We start from the raw sequence: 18,809 nt of genomic DNA on the forward strand, positions 1-18,809 counted from the left end.
GTTTACTATAGTATGGTCTCATGTAAATGTATTTCATTTTTTCACATATATATACCTGCACATAAAACAAAATATAACAGCCCCTAAAACAATAAAAAAATACCTTAAAATATACATATTTATAATATTATTCATTATCTATTAAATAACGACAGCTCCTGTTATGTCAGTACTTATATTTTCTTTCTGATATCTCTAGCCCAACAATCGTGGAGACAAATTACAGAGATGAGGACTCCGGAAATGAAGAATCGTCTACAAAGTAAGTGGCTGTGATGTATCTTAATCTTACTATGAAGTTTTAGATATAAAATGACACATGGTCTTATGGCGGATTTGGAGTTCCTGTATTATTCTGGGATAGGCAGTGGGGACTTTATCAATATGATAAGACTTTGGCTCAATAATTAGCCATGAACTGGGAAGAGGTTTACCTTCAGGGCAGGGCTACCAGGGCAATCTGTAAGCCTGCAATTACGAGACTAAAATCTTATGTAAAAATGTATCCAGATGTCGCTGGGACTTCAGGCGATACGTTAATTTAAGAAGTTCACTGGCTCCAGCTCAGCTACCTTTAAAACACAAGGATCTCCTCCAGTGGATACCTGGGAAATAATTCACTGCATATATACAGTATATATTATATTAAAAAAATAAAACTTAATTTTATATAAAGTATATTTTTTAGTGTACAATTTTTTTTTTTTAAATCTCTGATGGAAGAGTTTGTGGCCCCCGAAACATGTTGGCTGCCTTTGTGATGCTGCTAAACAACTGTGTAAGCATTCTGGAATCTTGATGGTACCAAGAACTAACACATCAAGAATTAGTGCCTATGATGCCCTCTGCTTTTTTTTTTTATACCCCAATGATCTTCTCCTATTTGCTCCCTTTTTGTCCCTTTAACCACTTGCCGATTAGCCACCGCAGTTGTACTGCGGCAGAATGGCATAGCTGCGCGAAACGACGTTATGCAACATCCCTTCACCCTGTGGCCACTAGGGGCGTGTGCGCGCCCCCTGCTCGCCCACGGAGGCGATGCGAGTGCCTGGCGGTCGCGATCACCGCCGGGCTCCCGCGATCGCTCGGGGGACACGGAGAACCGGGATCTGTGTGTGTAAACACACAGTTTCTGGTTCTCTGAGGGGAGAACAGACAGATCTTCTGTTCATTCAGAGTATGAACAGCGATCTATCTCTTCCCCTACACAGTCCACTCCCCCTTCAGTTAGAACACACACTAGGGAACACATTAACCCTTTGATCGCCCCTAGTGTTAACCCCTTCCCTGCCAGTGACATTTTTACTGTAATCCATGCATTTTTATAGCACTGATCGCTGTAAAAATGCCAATGGTTTCAAAAATGTGTCAAAATTTTCCGACTTGTCTGCCATAATGTCCCAATAAAAATTGCAGATCGCCGCCATTACTAGTAAAAAAAAAAAATTACAAAATGTTTTAGACGCTATAACTTTTGCGCAAACCGAACAATATACGCTTATTGTGATTTTTTTTAACAAAAATATGTAGAAGAATACATATCGGCCTAAACTCAGGAAAAAAATTGTTTTTTTTATATATTTTGGGGGGATATTTATTATAGCAAAAAGTAAAAAATATGGCGTTTTTTTTTTTTTCAAAATTGTAGCTCTTTTTTTGTTTATAGCGCAAAAAATAAAAACTGCAGAGGTGATCAAATACCACCAAAAGAAAGCTCTATTTGTGGGAAAAAAAGGACGCCAATTTTGTTTGGGTACAACGTCGCACGACCGCGCAATTGTCCGTTAAAGCGACGCGGCGCAGAATCGCAAAAAGTGCTCTGGTCAGGAAGGGGGTAAAATCTTCCGGGGTTGAAGCGGTTAATATATCATTGGAACCATTTTGCCATTCCTACTAAGTGCAAAAAACAAACAAAAAAAAAAACAAAAAACAAAAAAAAAAAAGCTGCTGATCCTATCAGAAAGTCAGAGCTGTCCTGTGTCCTCTTGAAGAACCCTCCTAGTTCTTATATTGGACTACAAAATAATTAGCTTTTATGTTCTAGAGATCTAAAAGTGGTAGTTTAGCAAAAGACACTGGGAGGGGCCGACACCACTAAGGCCACAAAAATGCAATGTGTGGTCAGCCCACAACAGAAAAAACATTTAAGGAGGATCTTTAGCTGTTTTTTTCTTAAGTCAGCAGCTACAAACACTTTAAAAAATCAGGAACGTACCAGTATTTTTAAAGGTGATGGGACCGGCTATCCAGGGAATTCTAATGTAAATGGCAGATTAGCTTTCACTGTTAAGATTTCTCTGGTATCTGCTTCTCTGAGCTCATTTGCACACATTACAAGGCCCTGACAAAGGGAAGTGTGCTTTGCCTCTAAAGCACGTAGGCTATTTTGTGACTCTCAATGCTGTTTTGAGTTCCTTTATTAAAGCGGAGGTCCGCCCACTGCTGCAAAAATTAAAAGTCAGCGGCTACACATACTGCAGCTGCTGACTTTTAACAATAGGACACTTACCTGTCCTGGAGTCCAGCAATGTCGGCACCTCAGCTGATGTTTCCATCAGCTGTCAGGTGCTGCCGCCGCCATAGCCGGTAAGAGAACCCGAGGCACCCGCTGCGCTCTCCTACTGGCCCGGCAGCGGGGGGGCAGGAGGAGGGAGCCAAGCGGTGACATCAACAGACATGGCCGAGACTCCATAAAGTGGGGCAGGCTACCTGTCAAAGACCTGTCAGGTATCCGCTCCCCCCCAAAAGTGCGAAATGTGGCACCAGAGGGGGGAGACAAATGAGCAGGAGTTCCACTTTTGGATGGAACTCCGCTTTAATTTGGTGCTCCTTCTGTTGGTTTGTGTTTCTTTTAAAAATGACTGGCTGATTTTGGCATCAGTACCTCTCAATCACTGAACCAAGAGCATGCAGTAAGTGAAATCAGAACTCTGTATCTACATATTTGTTCCAAGTCTCTAACGTATAGTGTTGATCAGCTTTATAGCCAGGTGGGCAGTATTTCCAGAACAGGTCTATAATGGTAGCTGCCAGTATAGTAGAGGTGCTTTTTGAAGCCAGTGCACCCTGCACACAACCAGTCACCCACAGCAAGAAAACATGGGAAATAAGACAACTGAGCTGCATTTTTCAGCTTTATTTTATCATGGGCATGTATGCAGCTTGTACATTTAGCTGAAAGTCCTGTACTGTAACAAGTCTCTGTCGTCATAGCTCAACTACGATCAATACTGGAAAAAATCTCGTCCAACAAGCTTTCAGCCAAGATGATAAATGTGGCATAAAACGTTGAAGAATTTTGTTTGCAGAAAACACAAATGATTTGTTTGAAAGCTGTCTACATCAGTGGTCATCAACCCGGTCCTCAGGACCCACTAACAGGCCAGGTTTGCAAGATAACTAAAATACATCACAGGTGATATCATTTGCTGCTCAGTGATTGCAGTATTCTAGTCTGCATCTCCCCAAGGTAATACATAAAACCTGGCCTGTTAGTGGGCCCTGAGGACAGGGTTGATAACCACTGGTCTACATGACCCAACTTCAGGAAACTTAAAGCTGAACTCTAGGCAAAAGAAACACTGTCTAAAGACAAGAGACTTGTACTCAACTTATCTTTGAAGCTACTACAATTTTTTTTAAACAAATGTCGCGCACAATCGTGGAGGCTGCACAAATTTTGCCTGTACTAAAATCTCTGTGGTTTTCTAAAGTAAACAAACAGAGATATGGAGGACCCCACCGCTACCTTGCACAACTGGGAGGAGACCTTCGTGAGACCTTGGCACCGTGTTGTGTACACCGATGCCTATCTTCAGGAGGTGGCGCAATCAGGCTAACCTCCTGGATTTAGTCCTACTCCCTGGGTGGGAGGGCCCTACCTGTATACTCCCCTTTCTCTCAATCCTGTTCCTTTCACACCCTGGGGACGCCTGATCCCCAAAACCTTTCCTCCCCTGACAGTCCCCCCCCCCATATCCCTGGCTCAGTAATGGTCTGAATTATTCAGCTATGGTGCGTATCCTCGCTTACATCTCTCACCTCATTGTCCCATTTCTGGGCTAATCGGCCATCGGGATTCAATGTCTTCCGATATACTGTAAAAGTTTTATTTTATTATACCGTTTTGCATTTATGAATCTATGTTTTGGGTCTTCCCTGTAGTTGCTGGTCTATCTCCCCAGCTCTACACACTGACAACCATATTCAAAACCACAATGTTTTTTCATGACCACCCTGTGAAGCGCTGGGCTTGTTGTTATATAACTGACTGTGTGACCCTTTTTTGCTACTTAACTATGTTATTTGTTACTATTGCATACTTTGGCTGCTCAATGCAAATTTCTTTGGAAAAGAAAGGAATCACAAAAAAAAAAAAAAAATTGCCTGTACTTTCTGTAATAGATTAACTCCTGGATTGTATTCTCCATCTAGTGGCCAAAATGTGGTATATTTTCTCATTAAAGGATGAGTTCACCTTTGGGAACATGTTACACGTTCGGCACACTTTTAGGGTGGAACATATAACAGGTTTCCAGAAGAGAAGAAAAGATTGATCGCACACTTGAATCCAAAAGATGCTGTAGAAATGTCTTTATCGTCATGAGCCAGACAAAATTGCAATGATGATCAGTTGACGCGTTTCACGCGAAAAGAACCGTGAACAAGCACAGTTCTTTTCGCGTGAAACGTGTCAACTGATCATCATTGCAATTTTGTCTGGCTCATGACGATAAAGACATTTTTTCAGCATCTTTTGGATTCAAGTGTGCGATCAATCTTTTCTTCTCTTCTTCATATTGCCTACGGTGATGAGCCGGGATTACCACCCTGGATCGGTTGTGTCCATTATTGCCTGAAGCGGTGTGTGTGCACCCTTGTTCCGTTTCCTGATATAACAGGTTTCCACTGCCGCAGACGCAACCTGCCCCCCCCCCCCCCCCCCAGTGACAGCGAGCCGGGGATCTTCTCCCAGAACTCACTAACACATTAAACAAAAAAAGTGGCTGCACGCGGCTACACCAACCCGATGGCATCATTCATTCACAGAGTTATGTTAAATGGAGAACTACAAGTATCAACAGCCTTTGCGGCGGTCAGCTTGTAGTTCTCAATGAACTACCAGGGTGCTGTTAAGTGCTCTAGGTAGTTCATGGCTTCTTCCTGTCATTTAGTAACTGCCTGTCCGTATGAGGTATGGGCAGACAGCTAAACTGACAGTCTGCAGGAGCCCTGCATTGCACCCACAATCTGCTAATCATGAGTGCAATGCTTTGCAGTCTCCTAGTAAACAAATAAATAATAAATGCATATTTTTTTTTAACCTGCAACAGGATGTGCATTTACTATTTTTTTTTTTTTTTTACAAAGCTGAATGTATCCTTTAAAGCAGGGGTCTCCAACCCCCAGGCCGTGGAGCAGTACCGGTCTGTAGAGTGTTGATTGCACAGTGGGAGGTGAGTGGCAACCGCAGCCTGGACAGGATCATCAAGGACCACGGTCGCTGCTCACCTCATGCTGCGAGGCCCTGCCACATAATCTGTGTGTCCGCTACCGGGTCTCCCATCCCACCGACAATGTCATCCAATCAGCAGGGCAGGGGGCGGGAATAGCTGGAGATCTGGGCAGAGAGTGGGAGCCTTTTCATTTTAACAAGCGTCCAGATCTGCAGCTCCTCCCGCCCCCTGGCCTGCTGATTGAATGACATTGTTAGTGTCATAGGAAACCCTGGAATGACACAGGCTGATAACTATCTCTGCCCTGCTGAGTGCAGGGGAGGCAGTGATTGGAAGGGGGTGGTGATGTTAGAGAGGAAAGGGGGACCATGACTGCAAGCGGCACCATGATGGGGGCTGCGATTGCTAGGGGCACTGTAATGTAGAGTGGCACTGTGATATAAAAGGGAACTGCACTGTAAAAGGACATTGCAAACATTACAGTGCCCCTTTAGTAAAGGGGACTGCACTGTAATGGGGCACTATTATATAAAGGGGGGCTGTAATCTGTGATGCGAAGGTGTTTTAAAAGGGGACACTGTGGAGAAGGAGGAACTGCGCTGTAAAGAGGGGATGTGATGGGGGGGGGGGGGCGGAGGACCGCCTCTGTGACAAATTGGCTATCACGAAACTGGTCCCTGGTACCTTAAAGGTTGGGGACCGCTGCTTTAAGGCATTTCAGAAAACTATACCACATTTTGGCCACTAGATGGAGTCGACGATCATAGGAATTATTCTATTACAGAAATTACAGTCACAATTCTTGAAACCTGTATGAACGTGTGCGATATTCACTGAATGTTTTATAATAAGCCCCTTGGTGTTTTTGTTATTTCTTCCAGATTTTTGTAGTAATCCAGTGTGAAAATGTAAATTGCCTCTGTGTAGGAGCTTCCTGTAATAAAGACCGGTCACTGCTGCACTTTCTCCTTGTGCGAGGTGACTGGTCTTGTTCCCGCCCCTTCCTGTAATTTTCTGCAGGTAGCGGAGCCTGCTGGGTCCCTCCCACAACTTCCCTCTCTGCACAGGCTATGTACAGTATAATGATGATGTCACCACTACTTATACAATGTATGATCTAGGTTTACAAAGGCATTTGATGCACATAAAATTAATTTATATCCTATGATTTTCATTAGCAGATATATTTAAATAAAAGTTCAGCTTTAAAAGTAGAACTCCACCACCTTTTTTTTTTTTTTTTTTTTTTTTATAACACATTGGGGAAGTGTTAGGAACTCTTGTTGGTTTTTATTGCTGTCTCTGAGATACACAATCAGTTTTCATCCTGATGACTGCTGGCACCAGGAAGGAGATTGTAGGAAAGTCTACAATTCTATGGTTGCCATTGGAAAGTGAGTAAGAGGGAAAATCTTCAAATGGTTCAAATGGTGACAGGTTTCATAGATGATTTTCCCTTCCCTCCTTCAACCTCTAGATAAGCTTTTCTCAACCTTTTTACCCCAGGAAAACCCCGAAATTATATTTCAGGTCACGGGGAACCCTTACTAAACCCAATTAATCAGGAGTCAATAGGAAAAATGCCCCCCCCCCCCATATTGGTGGTAAGGGAAGAGTGCCCTTCAGGCTCCATTCACACTTGGCAATTCCGGAAGGCAAGAAAAAGTGTGCAGAAAATGTGTGCTTTGCCTCACGCTTCAGAAATGTGCTGCAAATCCACATCACGCTTGCGATGCCATTAAAGTGTTGTTAAACCCAGAACCGCAAAATCAGTCTGTATATGCAGTAAAGCATGCTTGTTATACTCACTGTAGAACCAATTGGTTAATTCTCTGCATTGTGTAAAAAAAAAAAAAAAGCAAAGCTGTTTGATCTGTCATCTCTGATCCTCCCTTTCTTTTACTGTCCCCAATCCATCTGCTGATAGAACAGAGCCCTAGGAGGCACCTTGCACATGCTCCATTTGATGTGTATTGCAAGAGTGTTTTTTTTTTTTGTGGGGGAAGGTGCATGTGGTCAGCACAGGGCCAATCAGAACTGTCCAGACAGAGGGTCAGGGGTCATGCAGCCTCATAGGACAGTAAGAGGGAGAATGAAAACCAGTGCTCAGCCAGACACTGATAGAAGTAACAAGACTGTTATATACTGCTGATTAGAAGTTATTTGGCAGTTGATATTTACTAAAAGAATTGCATTTCCATGTTCTGTGTACAGTGGGATACCAGATATGGTGAATGCAGGGTCCTGGGTTTAGTAATACTTTAATGATTAGAAGGTTTAACAGGGTTGTTGCAGGTTGTTATCTTGCATGGCAATGCACTACAAAAAATTCTCACCACACTACTCTAAATACAGTTTTTTTTTATAGCTTCTTTGGGGCATTTGTCACACGTAGGGCAACCCATTTAAGTGAATAGGCTGCTTTATGTTTGAGGAGTAAAAAGGTTTCAAAAAATGCAAAAAAAAAAAAAAAAAAATGCAAAAACGGGAACACTAGCTCCTACTACGCTCAGTTTAAACCTAGCCTTACAGTGTTGGTCAGAATCAGTGCTGCCAACCACCATTATTTTTACTGGCAGCCAGTAAAAAATTGGCTCATTTCTCCTGCCAGTAAATGCCAGTGACAGGATAAGGTTGCCAGTAAAAGATATGGCTGTGACGCTCGGCTCGGAACTGTGCATGTGCAGTTCTGGTCTGGACCCAGCAAAGACCATCTGAGTGCCTGCTAGTGTATTCAGTTGGTGGGTCTGGCAGAGGCGGTGCCTGAGCATGTCATGTGATGTCATGGTACAAGGGAGCCAAGCAGAGCGGCTGGAGCCTCCTGTGCGGGTCTGCAGGACAGGGGTAGGGCAAGCCTGGAGCGGGACTGTCAGTGCTGTTTGGAGTGGAGTGGGTGGAAGGGACCATCTGGGGTGGAGAGCGACTGTCACTGTGATTCAGAAGGGGACGTGTCGTGTTGGTGAGGTGTCATCATCATCTGTGCTGCTGCACACTGCTGTCAGGGTCACTGTGAGGCTCCATTCACACTAGCGCGTTTTTTGATGCATTTTGCATTTTGCAGAAATGCACGGGAATTTTTTAACATGGGTTCCTATGGAACATGTTCACATCAATGCCTTTTTGTTTCTCTGCATTTTTGGAAAGGGTCAGGGACTTTTTTTCATGCAAAATGCAGCGTTTTGCATGTAATAGAATTCAATGGACAAGCATCAAAAATGCAAGTGCACCGTTTTTGCAGCGTTTTTGTAGCGTTTTTGCCGTTTTTTTTTTTTTTATTTTTTTAATTTTTTTTTAGACTGTAAAAAAAACTGTAAAAAAAACTGTAAAAAAAAAACCGCAAATCGCGGCAAAAACGCTGCTCAAAAACGTGGCAAGCATGAAAAAAAAAAACCTCCAAAAACGCCCAAAAGCAACATGTATAGGTGTGAATGGAGCCTTAGAGTCAATTTCATGTGTGTGTGCCCACCCATTCTAATTTCTTGCCCTGTCCCTGAGCTACTTTTTTTTTCTTTAAAGGGTACATTTTATTGAAGTTCACAAGATTTTTACAATACTATAGCACAATCTTAAGCACATTACAACAGCCTGTATTGCAAAACATTGTATACTGGTAACATTTATTTAGACCTAATATTTATTAGCATGAAAATAAAGCTTTGTTAATACATAAAATAACCAATGCACTCGTTTATTATCTAACTGTTTTCTTATTTTGTTCCCACTATTTCCTTCAGCTTTATATACTCTGTCATTATTTCTAAAAGTAGATCCACTTCTCACCTCGCGTCCATCACACCTGCACATATTCATTATTAATAAACTGGTAACTATTATATTTTGATCTCTCCGGACACCTTTGCGATCCATTTTCCCCAAATTTTATCAAACTTTTTGTTACTCCCTCTGGCTTGATAAGTGAGTTTATACATTGGCAGGGCGTTATTAACCAGTTTTAACCAGTCCCCAAGAGAGGGAGGGTTCTGCTCCCTCCACTTGAGGGCCAAAGCCTTCTTATCGTAGCAGAATAGTATACGCAGAAGGGTCTTCCGTGATGTGGATAGGTCCTCCTCCTCCAGGTCCCCGAGCAGGCACCTGGCCGGAGAATATATATTTGGGAGCTCTAGCTTTTCCTCCACATATGCGAGGATTTCCCCCCAGTATGTCATCCCCTGGGGACATTGCCACACCATATGGAAGAAATCTCCCACTTCCGCTTTGCAGCGGGGACACTCCGGGGAATCCCTCCCTCCCATTTTGTGCAGCCTTTTCGGGGTGTAGTACATTCTATGTAAGTAGTTAAATTGAAGCATTTTATCTCTGGCCGAGATCATTGATGACACCATGGTGTCCAACACCTCCTGCCATGTCTCTTCTGTAAGAGATGGGATATCCTTTTTCCATTGTATGGCCACCCTATCTAACCCAGGGGAAGAGGGAGCTAGCAGAACTGAGTAGTATCTGGAAATCAGTTTTGAGTGGTCTTCCTCAGCAATAAGTTTTTCCATTGCAGATGGGGAGAGATTGATCCCAACCCCCCCATATTGAGCCCTAAATGCATGCCTCAACTGGAGGTATCTGAAAAAAAAAAAAAGTGTTGGGTATGTTATATTCAGTTTTCAGATCTATAAAGGCTCTGAAATTTCCATTCCTAAATAGCTGATGTGCGTATTTTATCCCATAAACAGCCCAGCAGGCTCCGTCCGGAACCTTGGCTATCTCAGGGAGCTGAGGGTTATGCCACAACGGAGCATTAGGAGATTCTGCCAGACTAGATCCCCCTATTATCCTATTACATATATGAAATATTTTATATGAGAGCTTTAAAATGTTAGACCCCTTGTTTGGGTACGGTCCATTTCTAAACAGGACATTGATCAGTGCTTCGTACGAATGAACCTGGGCAGCCTGAGTGGCCACTGATGCTATGTTCATCTGCGGGAAGCCCCACCAATGTACATGTGTTAATTGGGCAGCTAGGTAGTAATATCTTAGGTTCGGTAGAGCTAGCCCACCTGACCTTATGGGTAAATGTAGTGTCTCCATAGATATTCTAGCAGGTTTGGGTCCCCATAGAAAAGTACCAAGTGTTTTGTTTATATCTATAAACCATTTCTTTGGAATGTATACCGGGGCATGCCAGAGTAAGTACAAGAACCTGGGCAAATAAATCATTTTAAATATATTAATTCGCCCAAAAAGGCCAAGGGGGAGCTTAGCCCAAGTCTGTGTACTCTCCTTTAGTCGCTTCCAGACCGGTAACAAGTTAATCGACACATACGAGCTCAGTGGTAACTGTATCTCAACCCCCAGGTATCGAAACCTTGAGACCAAAGAGTCCCTGAGCTACTTACTTAATCCAAAATAAAATACAATATATATTTTTTGCCTTAATATCGATCTCAACTCACATTGATAATTGCATATTGTACTTGTTTGTAGCCTAAATACTGAATTTTGCACTTAAAAGTGTAATTTTGTAACATTTGGAAATGCCAGTAAAAACCTTGGCTGTGCCAGTAAATTTAAGTCTGGAAGGTTGGCAACACTGGTCAGAATGCCACTCTTACAGATGGCTTAACGGATCTTTGGTGTCATGGGGCTGACTTTGCCAAGTGTCATTGACCCTGGAACTGTCCAGACGCCATCGAATAGGAGGTCAATCAGCAAAAGCTCAAGAAACCCCTAGCAATAGCTGTTGGAACCCTAGGGTTCCACAGGACCTTGGGCGAGAATGAGTGCTCTAGAGACAGCCCTATAGAAGTCTATGGGGACCAAAGGCACAAGTACAGCCAGCACAATGAGGATTGTGTTTGAAGGATGACACCATTGTGACAGTTTGTGGTATACTATGGAAGAGCAGGTTACTACAAGGGGATGGGCATAAAAAAATACGGATACATAAACATTGTAATGTGCAATGGTGTGTACACAGGGTTTGCCGAATGTGCCTGGGCACCACCTAATCACCCCGTGCGGTGCCAATACCCACGGCATCCTGGTGCGCCCCCCCGCTCCCCGTTTCTCCCCTGCAGTGCTGCCAGCTTCCCATTTTTCTCTCCCATCGGCTGCTGCAGGGGATCTTTCAAGATGGAGAGCAGGAGAAGGGGCCGGTAAATGTTTCATTTACCAGCCCCTTCCTTTTCTGAATGTCAGTACCAATCGATCCTGTGTTCATTCTTAAACTGAAGCATAGTAAACTAGGTTTACCATGTTTCAGTTTGTGAATGAACAGGAAGCCGTTCAGCACAGAACACTTCCCATTTGTTCACTGCGCAGTGCAGCTGAGGCTGCAGAGAAGGACTCGGGAATCTCTGTCCTCGGTACACTTCTCTACCCCAAAAGTGAGACACCAGGGGGTCTGTTTTCACCAAAGCACGAAAAAAAGGGAAAGATAGAAAACAGACTGTTAAGGTTGCCACTATAATCCCATTATTATAGAGGCAACCTTAAAAGTCAGTTTTCTACTTTTCCCTTTTTTCTGGGCTTATATATATATATATATATATATATAATTGCATGTGATGCCACACTCTGCAGTATATGTCTCAAACTTTTTTCTTTTCATCAAAGCCTCCCAACTGGGCTCCTAAAGACAACAAAACATAAATAGTAGTAATAAAAAAATAATTTAACCACTTAAAGACCAAACCTCTCTTTTTGAGATTTGTTGTTTACAAGTTAAAATATTTTTTTTTTTGCTAGAAAATTCATTAGAACCCCAAAACATATATATTTTTTTTCAGACGCCCCAGAGAATAAAATGGCGGTCGTTGCAATACTCTATGTCACACTGTATTTGTGCAGCGGTCTTACAAGCACAATTTTTGGGGAAAAAAATCAAGTTAGACTTAACGGTAACTTGTTTTCCAGGAGTCTTTCAGGACAGCACCTTGAGAGCGTGGCTCCACCCACTTGACATGAAACACACCTCCAAACTTTAAAAGGAGACTCCTTCCCACTTATCATCAGTAGTAGTAGAGAACCTCCGGCCCAAGCTGGAACACATAATCAGAATATGGTTAGTCACAGCATAGTAATTTAATACAGAAAGGTCTTGCAGGCTGTGGTCCCTCCCTAAGTGGGTAAGTCTCTGTTATCCTCTCAAGGTGCTGTCCTGAAAGACTCCTGGAAAACAAGTTACCGGTAAGTCTAACTTGATTTTTCCCTTTAACGTCTTTCAGGACAGCACCTTGAGAGGATAACAGAGACTTACCCACTTAGGGAGGGACCACAGCCTGCAAGACCTTTCTGCCAAAAGCTTGTTCACTTGCTGACAGAAGATCCAGCCTGTAATGACGGACAAACGTAAGGTAACTTGACCACATAGCCACCCTACAAATCTGATCTGGGGTGGCACCAGCCATTTCTGCCCATGTAGTGGCCTGAGCCCTGGTAGAATGTGCTTTAATCCCCAGCGGGGGCGATAGCCCCGATTGAGAGTAGGCTGCTAGAATAGCTGATTTAAGCCATCTAGCTATAGACCCCTTAGAAGCTTGCTGGCCCTTCTTCTTACCAGAAAAAAAGAATAGAGAGTCCGAGGACCGAAAGTTACTTGTTACCTCCAGATAGTGTAATAAAGTCCTTCTTACATCCAAATTATGGAATTTGCCTTCTTTTTCCCCCGAAGGGTTAGAGCAAAAGGTTGGCAGGATGATCTTCTGCGACCTATTGTGTGCTGACGCCACCTTTGGCAAAAAACCCGGATCGGTTTTAAGTATAATGCTATCTGTGTAGATAGTTAAAAAGGGTCTCTTAACAGATAGGGCGTGCAGCTCACCAATTCTCCTTGCTGACGTTATTGCCACTAAGAACAAAGTCTTAAGAGTAAGATTCCTTAGAGAGATTTCTTGTAGTGGTTCAAAAGGTTCCTTTGTGAGGGCTTGCAGGACCACTGATAGATCCCAATTGGGAAAGTGCTTAGCTGGAGCTGGTCTAGATCTGGTAAGCGCCTTGAAAAATCTTATAACCAAGGGCTCAGAAGAGATTGGTCCTTCTAGAAATACTCCCAAAGCAGCTACTTGCACTTTAAGGGTGCTGACTGACAATCCCTTGTCTGCCCCCTCTTGAAGAAATTCCAAAATTAACACTAAATTTCTTACTTTTCTCTTAGTCGAACGACAAAAAGAGTTGAAGACCTTCCAATATTTAGCATAGATCTTTCTGGTCACTATTTTCCTACTGGAAAGTAAGGTAGTTACCAAGGGTTGTGACAGACCCTTGTTTCTTAACAACTGCTCCTCAGAAACCAGGCCGTGAGGCTTAGACTGGCCACTCCCGGATGCTGTATTGGACCCTGTAGGAGCAGGTCTTGCCGGAGAGGCAGCCGCCAAAATGGTTTGACTGCCATCTGTAGAATGGTGGAAAACCATGCCCTCTTTGGCCAAAATGGAGTAATTAGGATTACTGCCACCTTCTCCCTCTGTATCTTTCTTAACACCAACGGGATAAGTTGGAAAGGAGGAAATGTGTAACCCAGATGGAAGCTCCAGGGCTGGATTAATGCGTCTATCCCCTGGGCCTTGTCGTTTCTGTGAATAGAGAAAAATACTGGGAGTTGTGTATTTTCCTCTGACGCAAATAGGTCTATTTGTGGTTGACCCCAGGCCCTGGTAATCAATGCAAAGATTTCCGGATTCAGGCTCCATTCTGACTCCTGAATCCGCCTTCTGCTTAGATAATCTGCCACTACATTTAAGGTGCCTTTGAGGTGGACTGCTGATAAGGACCGAACATGCTTTTCTGCCAAAACCAGGATCTCTGAAGCTAGCAACTGAAGTGTTTTGCTTCTTGTACCCCCCTGTTTGTTTAGGTAGGCTATGGTAGTGGCGTTGTCTGAGAGGACCCGGACATGAGAACCTTGAAGGATAGGAGAGAAGGCATCTAAAGTTAAGGCGACTGCCTTTAGCTCCCTCCAATTTGAGGACCCCTTTGCTTCTGTCCGAGACCACATTCCTTGCGTGAAGTCTTGGTCTAAGTGAGCTCCCCAACCCCATACACTGGCATCTGTCCTTACCACCTTTTCTATTGGAAATGACCAGAGCAGGCCTTCTGACAGATTCTCCTGTCTTCTCCACCACCAAAGCGATCTCTTGACTTTGGTGGGTATCTTTACCTTTGCTTCCAGAGATTCTGACCTGTGATTCCATATTCTCAGGAGAAAGCTCTGGAGAGGCCTGAAATGTAACCTTGCCCATTGAATGGCTGGTATGGTTGCGGTTAGTGTTCCTAGGGATGACATCACTTGTCGGACTGATAATTCCTGGCTTGCCTGTAAGGACGCTACCACCTTCTGGACCTTCCCCTTCTTTTCTTCTGGGAGAAAAATCTTTTGTTCCCTTGAACAGATCTGATACCCCAGGAATAGTATTTTCTGGGCTGGATTGAAATTTGGCTTCTGCATATTTATGATCCAACCCAGGGTTTCTAGATGACCTCGGGTTTTTCCGAGGTCGTCTAGCAGTCTTTCTCTGGAGGGGGCAAAAAGGAGTAGGTCGTCCAAGCACGGAGTTACCGCAATCCCCTGCATGCGAAGAGGTGCAAGTGCTTCTGCCATTATTTTTGTAAATATTCGTGGGGCAGAAGACAGGCCAAAGGGGAGAGCCCTGAATTGCAAGTGCAGAACCTCTTTTCTCAAATTTATCGCCAATCTTAGGAATCTTTGGGACTGCGGGGCTATAAGGATATGCAGATAGGCATCTCGAAGGTCTATTGATGCCATAAAGCATTCTCTTGTCAATAGATTTTTGACCGTGAAGATGGAGTCCATACGAAACCTTTTGTATTGGACTGATCTGTTCAGCGGTTTCAGGTTTAGGATTAAATGAAAATTTCCGGATGGTTTCTTTATCAGGAATATACGGGAATAAAATCCCTGATAAAGCTCCCCCTGTGGGACGTAAGTCATAACCCCCTGATCTATCAGATCCTTTAATAGGCTCTTCATTGCCAGGGATTTTGTTACATCTCTTGGAAGATTTGTCATCAAGTACCTTTCTGAGGGGAGATCTGAAAACTTTATATTGTAACCCTGGGCTAGCATATTCAGAATGTACTGGTTTTCTGTTATGCTTGCCCAATAGGGGAGAAAGCCTTGCAGTCTTCCCCCTACCTGTAACCGACTGTCATTGCGTCTTGCTGGTTGACGCAGGAGGATGGAAAAGGACATTTCCTTTGCCTTTTCCCCTCTGCCCTGACCAGTCTTTCTTTTTCTCTTGAGGCTTGTTTTGCTCCTGAGCCCTTTGAGGACGAAAAAACGTTTGACTGGTTGTTTCTTCTTTTTGACAGGAAAAGATTTCTTTTTATCTGCAGTCCTGTCCAGAACTGAATCCAAATCAGGGCCGAACAATAAGTCTCCTAGAAAACGGACCCCGCATAATTTGTTTTTAGATGCTGTGTCCCCTTGCCAAGTCTTTAGCCATAAAGCCCGTCTAACAGAATTAGCAAGGGCTGCCGCCTTAGCTGTCATCCTGATAGACTCTGCTGAGGCATCAGAGACATAGGCTACGGCTGCTGAGAGGGTAGAAAAGGAGTCAAGGATTTCTTGCTTAGGGGAATCTGCTATTATATGAGCTTTAAGCTGATTTACCCAATACTCCAAGTTCCTGGAGATGCAAGTAGTTGCCATTGCTGGCTTAAGGTTGCCCATAATGGATTGCCAAGTCCGCTTGAGCGGTTGATCCATTTTTTTATCCATGGGGTCTTTTAAGATCCCCATGTCCTCAAATGCTAGATCAGTAGATCTTGACACTTGAGAAAAGGCTGCATCAAGTTTTGGAACCTTATTCCAAAGAGCTGCTGGGTCTTCATCAAAAGGGAACCTTCTCTTATGAGCCCTAGAGAAAAATGGTTTCCTATCAGGGTCAGCCCATTCTTTTCTGATTGTTTCAGAAATCACTGCATGGACTGGAAAGGTACGGGACTTAGACTCGCTAAGCCCTGCATACATCTTGTCATGTAAAGACATTTCCTTATGCTCTTCTTCAAGGCCTAGAGTAGCATAAATAGCCTTTAAAAGGCCATCCACCTGATCTAAAGACAATTTATACCTGGAAGACATATTTTCCAGCTCATCACCATCCTCATTTGATTCATTAGAATGGGATGGGGAAAGCCCTTCCTGGTTCAGAGGACCCATTTCTGCCTCTACTGCCGGGACTAACAGTGAGCCTTGAGAGGACTGTGAGGTAGTGGGCTGACTTGCAGATGGATAGGTGAGTGAGGATCTGAAGGATTGAATGGTAGCATCCAAATCCTTTTTAGCAGATGCGATTAGATCACTGCATGCGGAAGTGGTTTCTTCCCTCACAAAGGAGTCAATACATGCTTGACATAAAGCCTTTTTCCAGCCTTCATTTAACTTAATTTTGCATGAAGGACATTTCTTTCTAATCCCAGGGTCAGAGCTCTTGGCCTGCCATGATAAGGGAAAAGGAGAGAGAAAAAAGACAAACCATCTTTTAGAGTCAGCTTGATTACTCAAGGTTGCTCACCACAGGTGCACAGTGAGAAAAGTTATCAGACTCATGTGCCCTGACAGGCCCCTCCGCCACCAGGGGGAAAAAAATACCCTCAAACTTCACTAACATTTAGAGAGAAGAGGGCTAGAGCGAGACCCCACAGTAAAGCTGAGCAGAAACTACAGTCTGCTCCTTACCTGGGCCTTGCTGGTGCCTGTGCCTGTTCCACTCGCTGTGGTTCCTGAATCCATGCTGAGGCAGCAGCGTGATGCCTGTGGCGAAAACGCCGGTTCCGGTCTGGCGCACAGGTGCTATTGGAGTCCGGAACCGGACATAAATAGGCACCAGACCTATTCCTCCCTCCTCCCCCTGCGCTTCCGGCGGAAATGACGCCTGGCGCCTGCTCCATGGATGCCGCCCCACTTCCGGATACCTCACATCCGGCGGATGCAGTCCTCTGACTGCCCTTCCCAAGATGGCGGCGGTGTCAGAGAAAAAACATGTGCAGGCAAGAAAAAAACAAACAAAAACGCCTGACATGCCTGACGCCCCTGCCTGGGAGCAGCAATACCCGGAGCAGTTCTGGCTCTCCCCGAGCACTGACGAGGGAGAAGGAGCCCATCCACCCGGCACCCGTAAGCCTGTGGAAAATGGGAGGAATCGGCTCTCCTGAGGTAGGTAAAAAATAGTGGAGTAGGGAGCCTGTTCTCTCAGGACAGAACCTTGAGAGCTCCAAACTCCCACATGTGTTCCTGCCGGAGGAAACACAAACTGATAAGTGGGAAGGAGCCTCCTTTTAAAGTTTGGTGGAGGTGTGTTTCCTGTCAAGTGGGTGGAGCCACGCTCTCAAGGTGCTGTCCTGAAAGACGTTAAGGGAAAATACACTTTTTTGAAAGAAAAATATAAGACAACAGTAAAAGTTAGCCCAATTTTTTTTTAATATTGTGAAAGAATGTATATGCCGAGTGAATTGATATCAAACATGTCATGCTTCAAAATTGCACCTGCTCGTGGAATGGCGACAAACTTTGACCCTTAAAAATCTTTGATTGCAGCGATATCTCACATGTGTGGTTTGAACACCGTTTTCATATGTGGGCGCGACTTGCGTATGCGCTTGCTAAAATCTTATTTATTTTACTTTTTATTTTACACCATTAGTTTTGGTCACTTTTGTTCCTATTATTACAAGGAATGTAAACACCCCTTGTAATAGGAAAAAAAAAGCATGACAGGACCTCTTAAAATGTGAGATCTGGGGTCAAAAAGACCTCAGATCTCACATTTACACTTAAATGCAATAAAAAAAAAATTCCCTTTTAAGAACATTGGGCGGAAGCGACGTTTGACGTTGCTTTCGTCATCCAAAGTTATGGAGCCGAGAGGGGGCCATCTTGCCCTCACTCTGCTCCATGCTACTGAGGAGACAACACCGGACAGTCGCCGCCACTACCGACAGCTCCAGTAAGCGGCGGCGAGGACCGAAGCGCGGCGGGAGGGGGGGCACCTTTCCCGCCGATGATAAAAAGTGATCTTGCGGCAAATCCGGCACAGAGACCACTTTTCTTTTTTCTATCTGAAAGAGGACAGCCTGCTGCTGAAGAAAATACCAGGGTTATGGAGAGCTATCTGCTGCCATAACCCTCGTATTCTATGTCAAAGCACCGACGTACAATGACGGCGGTTTGCGGGAAGTACGGTAGTTAAAAAGTAAAATTGTAAAAGAATACAAAAATAATAAAAGATAAAAAAACTACTGACACCAATCTCTGCTCTACTGACATTGCCCACTGCTCTGTTGATATACATGCATGTGTGTGTTTGTGCTCTGGGGTGCACACTCTTATGCAATAGGCTGCGCACACCAATGGTGGTGCGTTAAAAGATTTGACACACA

General features: G+C 44.0%; 1 long non-coding RNA gene across 2 annotated transcripts in view; it reads left to right on the forward strand.

Moving 5' to 3' along the window:
• LOC141132201 (uncharacterized) overlaps nucleotides 1-18,809 on the forward strand; it is a 154,894-nt gene that overhangs the window by 19,246 nt on the left and 116,839 nt on the right. For both annotated transcript variants that reach the window (XR_012242868.1, XR_012242867.1), the window contains exon 2: nucleotides 200-262. This is a non-coding gene — a long non-coding RNA (uncharacterized lncRNA). The remainder of the gene's footprint in view (nucleotides 1-199; nucleotides 263-18,809) is intronic.

Source organism: Aquarana catesbeiana, linkage group LG01, assembly GCF_042186555.1.
Source record: "Aquarana catesbeiana isolate 2022-GZ linkage group LG01, ASM4218655v1, whole genome shotgun sequence".
Classification (NCBI taxonomy): Eukaryota; Metazoa; Chordata; class Amphibia; order Anura; family Ranidae; genus Aquarana; species Aquarana catesbeiana.